The sequence below is a fragment of the Arachis ipaensis genome, chromosome B08 (genome assembly GCF_000816755.2).
Source record: "Arachis ipaensis cultivar K30076 chromosome B08, Araip1.1, whole genome shotgun sequence".
NCBI lineage: Eukaryota > Viridiplantae > Streptophyta > Magnoliopsida > Fabales > Fabaceae > Arachis > Arachis ipaensis.
In genome coordinates, this window is record NC_029792.2 from 66,170,687 (window position 1) to 66,180,337 (window position 9,651).

Here is a 9,651-nt window from a genome sequence, read left to right on the forward strand (position 1 = left end):
AAAACTCATAACCAATTGAATCTGCCTGACTAAGATTTACAGGACGATCATAGCTTGCTTCAAGCCGACAATCTCCGTGGGATCGACCCTTACTCACGTAAGTTATTACTTGGACGACCCAGTACACTTGCTGGTTAGTTGTGTGGAGTTGCAAAGGTGTGATTGCAAATCCGTGCACCAGCGTGCCACTTGGTATCGAAGGCGTGGCACACCAGCTTCAAAAGTCACTTGGGCGTGCCACTTGAAGAGCCAGGCGTGGCACGCTAAGTTGAAAAGTATCACACTAAAGGGGCGTGCCACTTGAGCATTAGGGCGTGGCACGCTAGTACAAGATTCCAGAGAGCAACATTGAAGACCCAAAAGGCTGGGTATGTCACTTGGTATCAAAGACATGGCATGCCAGCTTCAAATTGTAACTTTGGCGTGCCACTTGAAGAGCCAGGCGTAGCACGCCAAGCTGGAAAGAGCCACATTGAAGTGGGCATGCCACTTGAGCATCAAGGCGTGGCACGCCAGTACAAGTTTCCAAGGAAGAGGTTGAAAGCCAAAAAGGCTGGGCGTGCCACATGGTGTCGAAGGCGTGGCACGCCAACTCTTAATTCCCACTTTGCTGTGCCACTTGAAGGACCAAACGTGGCTCGCTAGCCACTGGACCAAGGCAAAATACTGGGCGTGGCACGCCAGACCCTGAGCGTGACACACCAGTTATATTTTCCAGAGGAGGAGTTAGGAGGCCAACCATATGGGCGTGCCACTTGGTATCGAAGGCGTGGCACGCCAGCTACCATTTTTCACTTCAGTGTGCCACTTGAGCCTCAGGCGTGGCACGCCAACATCACCCATCAACAAGAAGAAGCTCTGGGCGTGCCACTTCAGTTATGGGCATGGCACGCTAATGAAGGAACCAAGCACACAAATGGGCGTGGCATGCCAGATCCTGGGTGTGCCACGCTAGTTCAGTTTTCCAGAGAGAAAGACCAAGCACACATAATGGGCGTGCCATGCTAATTCAACTTTCCAGAAGCAAGAAGAAGAGGGAGAAGGCCTGGGCGTGCCACTTGAGGTTGAAGGCATGGCATGCCAGGCTACACAAGTGCTTAAAGAACCTTGGGCGTGCCACTTGGGCTCGAAGGCGTGGCATGCCAGGGATGCCTATGAAGGGGGCATGCCACTTGAGGAGTTGAGCGTGGCATGCCAAGCCAGATTTAGAGCTGGGTGAGGCACGCCACTGAAGCACCAGTCACACGCTAGCTGGAAGATCATGTTTATTGAGTTTATTTTCCCTCCAAATTGTAATTTTCTTTTCACTTTTGTATTTTCTTTATTTTCTAGTGCTAGGAGTAGTATAAATAACCCCTGGAAGTACTGGAAAAGGGGTTAAGCAGTTGAGCTATTAGCTATATTTAGATGTACTTTTTACTTTATCATCTCTTCCATCTCTTGTACTTTTCTCTAAGCTATGTGTAGCTAAATTTCCTCTCATTGAGAGAGGGAGCTCTGTTGTACTTGATGGATTAATGATAGTGAATTTCTTCTTCTCTTCATCTTCTCTTTGATTTGCTAGAAGGAATTTCGTTTTAATGCTAGTGTTCAATCACCTTGGAAAAGGGGTTGAATGGAAAATAGGTTTCATGGGAACCTTGGAAAAGGAAGCATGAAACCATGCTAGAAATCCCTTCTCACACTTAAGTAGGATCTGAGTTTTAGTGTTTGGATATGGTGACATATAATCCTCCCTCTACTTGGACCTATGATGATGTGTGGTATAATCAGGGACTAAGCATATCTCTCTTCATGAGCAATTAGACCAAGGAATTGGCTATTGATCAAGACCTGAAAGATTGAGTCACCAAGGGATTGGGGCTCAATCAATCATGATTGTCAAGAGGTCAATGAGTTGCTTGATTGAAGAGGATATGAACTGAATTTAATCCAAAGAGACAATATCTCCTGATCTCAATAAATTCCCCTTATTCTTATCTTCCACTTTCTTTATACCTTTCTTTACATTCTGCAAATCCACATTCCCATTTACAATTAAGTCATTTACATTTCTGCACTTTACATTATTGCCATTTTCTTTTCTACACTTTACTGCTTACATTTACTTTTGAGTCATTTATGTTTCTGCCTATTACAATTCTGCAATCACCATTTATTCTGCTTAGCCTGACTAATTCACCAATTAATTAAAGTTGCTCAAATCTACCAATATCTGTGGATATGATCCCACTCCACCGTGGGTTATTACTTGACGATAATTTTTGGTGCGCTTGCCAAAAGAACGGATTCATCATTTTTATATGGGGTGTGAATTTCGGTCATCAAGTTTTATGGCGCCGTTGCTGGGGATTGGTTTGAATTTGACAATGATTAAATTGATTGGAGAGCTAGATTAAGCATTTTAATTACATTGTTATGTTTTTTTAGTTCTTTAGTTCTCTTTCTATTCTGTTTTATTTTGGTTTTACTTTGGATTTCAGTTATTCATTGTTCATATTTCCATTCTTCTAACTGTTTGATTAATTGCATCAACCAAGCTAACCATTAATCTTAACAAGAGTGATTCTTTCACTTGCCTTCTACTTGCTGTTTCTTGAATATATGATAGGTAGAAGGGGAGAAACTTTATCCTCCTTTGATAGTAAACCTGAGAGGACCCTCTTCAGATTAAGGAGGGAAGCAAGAGGCAAAAGCATAGTTAGAGAGGAAGTAGTAGAGGGAGATCTAGGAGCTACTATGGAAGGAGAGGTACAAGACCATGTTGGAGTGGATGCTGGCAATCATATTAGGCAAGAAAGGAGAGTCTTAGGCTCCTACATCAACCCAAATCCAGGAAACTGCGACAGCAGTATTCTCAAGCCAACAATCTATGCTAACAACTTTGAGTTAAAACCTCAACTCATCACACTTGTCCAAAATAATTGCTCATATGGAGGGGGAGCCCAGGAGGACCCAAACCAACATCTCACTACGTTCTTGAGGATTTGTGACACTATAAAGTCCAACGGTGTACACCTGACACCTACAAGCTACTTTTGTTCCCTTTTTCACTCAGAGATAAGGCAGCAAAGTGGTTGGAAGCATTTCCCAAGGAGAGCCTAACAACTTGGGATGAAGTTGTAAACAAATTTCTAGCAAGATTCTACCCTCCACAGAGAGTCAATAGATTGAGAACTGAGGTGCAGACTTTCAGACAGCAAGATGGTGAAACACTTTATGAGGCCTAGGAGAGGTTCAAAGACTTGACAAGGAAGTGCCCTCTAGATATGTTCAACGAATAGATTCAACTTCACATTTTGTATAAAGGGCTATCATATGAAGTAAAGAAGGCTGTGGACCACTCTTCAGGGGGTTCACTCAACAAGAAGAAAACCATTGAAGAAGCCATAGATGTCATAGAGACTGTAGCTGAAAATGAATATTTCTATACTTCGGAAAGATATCAAAAGAAAGGAGTGCTGGAGCTAAATCCTATTGATGCCTTGTTAGCACAAAACAAGATGATTGCAGCATAACTAGCAGCCCTAACAAAGAGGATGGAGACTGGTCAAGTTTCAGCTGTCCAAACTCAAGCACCATCACAGGAAGAAGATATCTCAGAAGTTGAAACTGAATGGGAGCAAGTGAATTACTTGAACAACTCTTCTAAACCACCATATGACCCAAACTCCAAGACATATAACCCAGGTTAGAAGAATCACCTAAACTTTGGGTGGGAAAACCAACAAAGCCACAACTAAGACTATAACAAACCATACCAATCCAACCAATACAACAACCATAACTCCAACCATCAAGAAAGCAACAACAGACCCTACCACAATGCACAAAATACATCATACCACTCTACCCAACAACCACACAATAACCATCACCAAGAAACGTCAACCTTGACCATGCAGCCATGTGAGATCAAAAGCAATTTTGAGAGAATGGAGGCTGCAATAGCACATATGTCATCACAGCTGACAGGAGCTATTTCTAATGTTTTGGAAAGACAAATACAGGCTGAAAGGAAGATGGATGCCAACCAAGAAGAGTGCAGATCAAACATTAAGAATCAAGGCGCAGCAATTTCAAAGTTGGAAGCACAAGTAGCAAGCCTATCCAAGAAAATTCCAATGCCCACACATACATTTGCTAGTGATACCATGGTCAACCCAAGAGGGGAATGCAAGGTAATCACACTTAGAAGTGGAAAAGTTGTAGAGCCAAATCAAAGCAATCAAGAAAAAGAAGCTGCAAAGGAGCCTGAAAATAAGAAAGAAGAAGAGATCCCTGCACCACCCTCATCAAAGTCAGTCCTAAAGCCTTATGTGCCACAAGCACCCTATCCACAAAGACTAAGGAAAGAAGGAAAAGACATCCAGTTTTCAAGGTTCCTAGAGATCTTCAAGAAGCTCCAAATCAACATACCCTTTGCTGAGGCATTAGAGAAAATGCCCCCTCTATGCCAAATTTTTAAAGGAGCTCATGACAAGAAAGAGGAACTGGGGAAAGAAAGAAACCATAGTATTAACTGAGGAGTGCAGTGCCATCATACAAAAGAAGCTTCCTCAGAAGGTGAAAGACCCTGGGAGTTTCCAAATTCCATGTATCATAGGTGATATCACCATTGAAAAAGCATTGTGTGACTTGGGAGCTAGTATCAACCTCATGTCCCTGCCCATGATGAGGAGGATGAAAATTGAGGAAGCCAAACCAACAAAGATGGCACTCCAATTGGCTGACAGAACATTCAAGTTCCCTCATGGGATAGTGGAGGACTTGTTGGTGAAAGTGGGAGAGTTTATTTTCCCAGCTGACTTTGTTGTGCTAGATATGGAAGAGGAATCCAACACATCTATCATCCTAGGAAGGCCATTCCTAGCTACTGTTGGAGCCATTATTGATGTCTAAAAAGGGGAACAAGTCTTGAGGTTACATGAAGAGAAGATGGTCTTCAATGTCTTCAAGGAAATGAGTTACCCCAAAGAATCTATAGGAGAGTGCATGATGGTAGATACCATAGAGAAGATAGTTCAAGGAGTGTTGGAGGAAGAACAATGTGAAGAGATTATGGAGCTGGAACAACAAGCATCAGGTGGTGAGTTACCACAAGAGATCATGGAGAATTCAATCATACTGAACCACAAGGATAACAAGGACGTAGAGGCACCAAAACTAGAGCTGAAGACCCTGCCTCCAGCTTGAAGTATGCATACTTGTGTGACAACAACACTTACCCAATGATCATTAATTCAAGCTTGAGTGAGGAGCTTCTCCAAGTGCTGAGACAACATAAAGATGCTATAAGATGGACACTCGCAGACTTGAAGGGAATTAGTCCTTCAATGTGCATGCACAAAATCCTACTTGAAGAAGGAGCCAAGCCCTCACGACAGCAACAAAGAAGGCTGAACCCAACCATGAATGAAGTGGTTCAAAAAGAGGTGCTGAAATTGTGGCAAGCTGGGGTGATTTACCCTATCTCTGACAGCCCTTGGGTAAGCCCAGTGCAAGTAGTCCCAAAGAAAGGAGGGATCACTGTTGTGCCAAATGAGAAGAATGAGTTGATACCTACAAGAACAGTGATCGGTTGGCGCATCTGCATCGATTATAGGAAGCTTAATGAGGCCACCCGGAAGGATCACTTCCCCCTACCTTTCATGGATCAGATGCTTGAAAGATTGGCAGAACATGAGTATTATTGCTTTTTGGATGGTTATTCTGGGTACAATCAAATTGTTGTAGACCCCAAGGACCAAGAAAAAACCTCATTTACTTGTCCATATGGTGTTTTTGCTTATAAGAGAATGCCCTTTGGATTGTGCAATGCACTTGCAACATTCCAAAGGTGCATGCTCTCTATATTTTCAGACATGATTGAAAGATTTATTGAGGTTTTTATGGATGACTTTTCTGTTTTTGGTGATTCATATTCTAATTGCTTGCACCACTTGGCCTTGGTCCTAAGGAAATGCTAAGAAACCAACCTTGTTTTGAACTGGGAGAAATGCCACTTTATGGTTACAGAGGGGGTGGTTCTTGGCCACAAGATCTCAAAAAGAGGCATAGAGGTGGACAAGGCCAAAGTGGAGGTGATTGCAAAATTACCCCCACCTTGCAATGTCAAAGCAATTAGAAGTTTTCTAGGACATGCTGGCTTCTATAGGAGGTTTATTAGAGACTTCTCCAAGGTTGCCAAACCATTGAGCAACCTGCTTGTCTCTAATGTACCTTTTGTTTTTGATAAAGAATGCATGCTAGCCTTTGAGGAGCTTAAGAACAAGCTCTCCTCTGCACCTATCATAGCACCACCTAGCTGGGATCTACCCTTTGAGTTGATGTGTGATGCATCCGATTTTGCTGTTGGTGCTGTTTTAGGATAGAGGAGGGACAAATTGGTGGATGTTATTTACTATTATAGCAAAGTCCTCAATGAGAATCAAAGAAACTATACCACTACAGAAAAGGAATTACTTGCCATTGTCTTTTGCTTTTGATAAATTTAGATCATATCTTATTAGCTCCAAAGTAATTGTATTAATTGATCATGCAGCACTCAAATACTTGCTTACCAAACAAGAGTCCAAGCACAGACTAATAAGGTGGATCCTGCTTCTCCAAGAGTTTGACATTGAAATAAAAGATAGGATAAAAGATAGGAGTGGAGCAGAGAACAAAGTGGTTGACCACCTCTCAAGGATCCCACGGGAAGAAGATGATGCGCCCCAAATTGCATTGAATGAGAGTTTCCCTGATGAGCAGTTGATGATGATCCAAGAAGCTCCTTGGTTTGCGGACATAGCCAATTTCAAGGCTATTGGAGAACTACCAACCAACATCAACAAACACATGAAGAGGAAGCTAAGAAAAGATGCTAAACACTACATTTAGGATGAGGCTTTTTTGTTTAAAAAGTGTGCTGATGGGATCTTGAGAAGGTGCATTTCCCATGAAAATCTACTCCAAGGAGGCAAGGGCACTCAGTTGCTTTACTTAACTGAGCACTACATTATATTGCTAGGCATAAGGAAAATTGGCTCCACAAATTGCATTCACTAGGAATCGAAGTGGGAGCCTCACTTGCAAGGAAGGAGCGCTACTCCTTGAAATAAAAATGGGTACAACATTTCACTCAACAAGGCTCGAACCTGGAGCTTCCTTGTACAAGCACTCCTCACTCTCCACTCTTCCAAGGAAATTAGCTTTAGTTTGCTTCCACCAAGGTTCGAACTTTGAAGCATGACGATGCTACAATGGGGAGCTCAGTTGGTTTTTCCAACTGAGCACTACTCCTCCCCATCTCCCCACACTTTGGCACGCCAAGGAGCAACAAGAAGCGCACATTGACACGGCCAAGGATACCATGATGCGCACAACATTGACACACCAAAGGCAAGCATAGAGCTCAGTTCAATTTTTCAACTGAGCTCTATTAAAAATCAACTCAACCAAGGCTGGACGCACCAAATTGGACACGGACAGCAACATTGGGGGGCTCAGTTTGGTTTTCCAACTGAGCCGTCCCTTGGAGGTGCAATATTGGGCCAAAAATTCATTAAAAATCCAATTTAATTCATTTCTTCACCAAATTTTAAAGCCCACCCAAATTCTTAGATCTAAATTAGGGAGTGTATAAATAGGTGTTAGTTTGATGATTAAGCATCATCAACCAAAGAGATGAAAGAGGAATGTGAAGACCAACAATGATGATGAGGAGTACAGCAAGTAAACTCCAAAAGATTGTACTGTTAAGTCTCCCCACACTTTGGCACGCCAAGGAGCAACAAGAAGCGCACATTGACACGGCCAAGGATACCATGATGCGCACAACATTGACACACCAAAGGCAAGCATAGAGCTCAGTTCACTTTTTCAACTGAGCTCTATTAAAAATCAACTCAACCAAGGCTGGACGCACCAAATTGGACACGGACAGCAACATTGGGGGGCTCAGTTTGGTTTTCCAACTGAGCCGTCCCTTGGAGGTGCAATATTGGGCCAAAAATTCATTAAAAATCCAATTTAATTCATTTCTTCACCAAATTTTAAAGCCCACCCAAATTCTTAGATCTAAATTAGGGAGTGTATAAATAGGTGTTAGTTTGATGATTAAGCATCATCAACCAAAGAGATGAAAGAGGAATGTGAAGACCAACAATGATGATGAGGAGTACAGCAAGTAAACTCCAAAAGATTGTACTGTTAAGTCTCCCCACACTTTGGCACGCCAAGGAGCAACAAGAAGCGCACATTGACACGGCCAAGGATACCATGATGCGCACAACATTGACACACCAAAGGCAAGCATAGAGCTCAGTTCACTTTTTCAACTGAGCTCTATTAAAAATCAACTCAACCAAGGCTGGACGCACCAAATTGGACACGGACAGCAACATTGGGGGGCTCAGTTTGGTTTTCCAACTGAGCCGTCCCTTGGAGGTGCAATATTGGGCCAAAAATTCATTAAAAATCCAATTTAATTCATTTCTTCACCAAATTTTAAAGCCCACCCAAATTCTTAGATCTAAATTAGGGAGTGTATAAATAGGTGTTAGTTTGATGATTAAGCATCATCAACCAAAGAGATGAAAGAGGAATGTGAAGACCAACAATGATGATGAGGAGTACAGCAAGTAAACTCCAAAAGATTGTACTGTTAAGTCTCCCCACACTTTGGCACGCCAAGGAGCAACAAGAAGCGCACATTGACACGGCCAAGGATACCATGATGCGCACAACATTGACACACCAAAGGCAAGCATAGAGCTCAGTTCACTTTTTCAACTGAGCTCTATTAAAAATCAACTCAACCAAGGCTGGACGCACCAAATTGGACACGGACAGCAACATTGGGGGGCTCAGTTTGGTTTTCCAACTGAGCCGTCCCTTGGAGGTGCAATATTGGGCCAAAAATTCATTAAAAATCCAATTTAATTCATTTCTTCACCAAATTTTAAAGCCCACCCAAATTCTTAGATCTAAATTAGGGAGTGTATAAATAGGTGTTAGTTTGATGATTAAGCATCATCAACCAAAGAGATGAAAGAGGAATGTGAAGACCAACAATGATGATGAGGAGTACAGCAAGTAAACTCCAAAAGATTGTACTGTTAAGTCTCCCCACACTTTGGCACGCCAAGGAGCAACAAGAAGCGCACATTGACACGGCCAAGGATACCATGATGCGCACAACATTGACACACCAAAGGCAAGCATAGAGCTCAGTTCACTTTTTCAACTGAGCTCTATTAAAAATCAACTCAACCAAGGCTGGACGCACCAAATTGGACACGGACAGCAACATTGGGGGGCTCAGTTTGGTTTTCCAACTGAGCCGTCCCTTGGAGGTGCAATATTGGGCCAAAAATTCATTAAAAATCCAATTTAATTCATTTCTTCACCAAATTTTAAAGCCCACCCAAATTCTTAGATCTAAATTAGGGAGTGTATAAATAGGTGTTAGTTTGATGATTAAGCATCATCAACCAAAGAGATGAAAGAGGAATGTGAAGACCAACAATGATGATGAGGAGTACAGCAAGTAAACTCCAAAAGATTGTACTGTTAAGTCTCCCCACACTTTGGCACGCCAAGGAGCAACAAGAAGCGCACATTGACACGGCCAAGGATACCATGATGCGCACAACATTGACACACCAA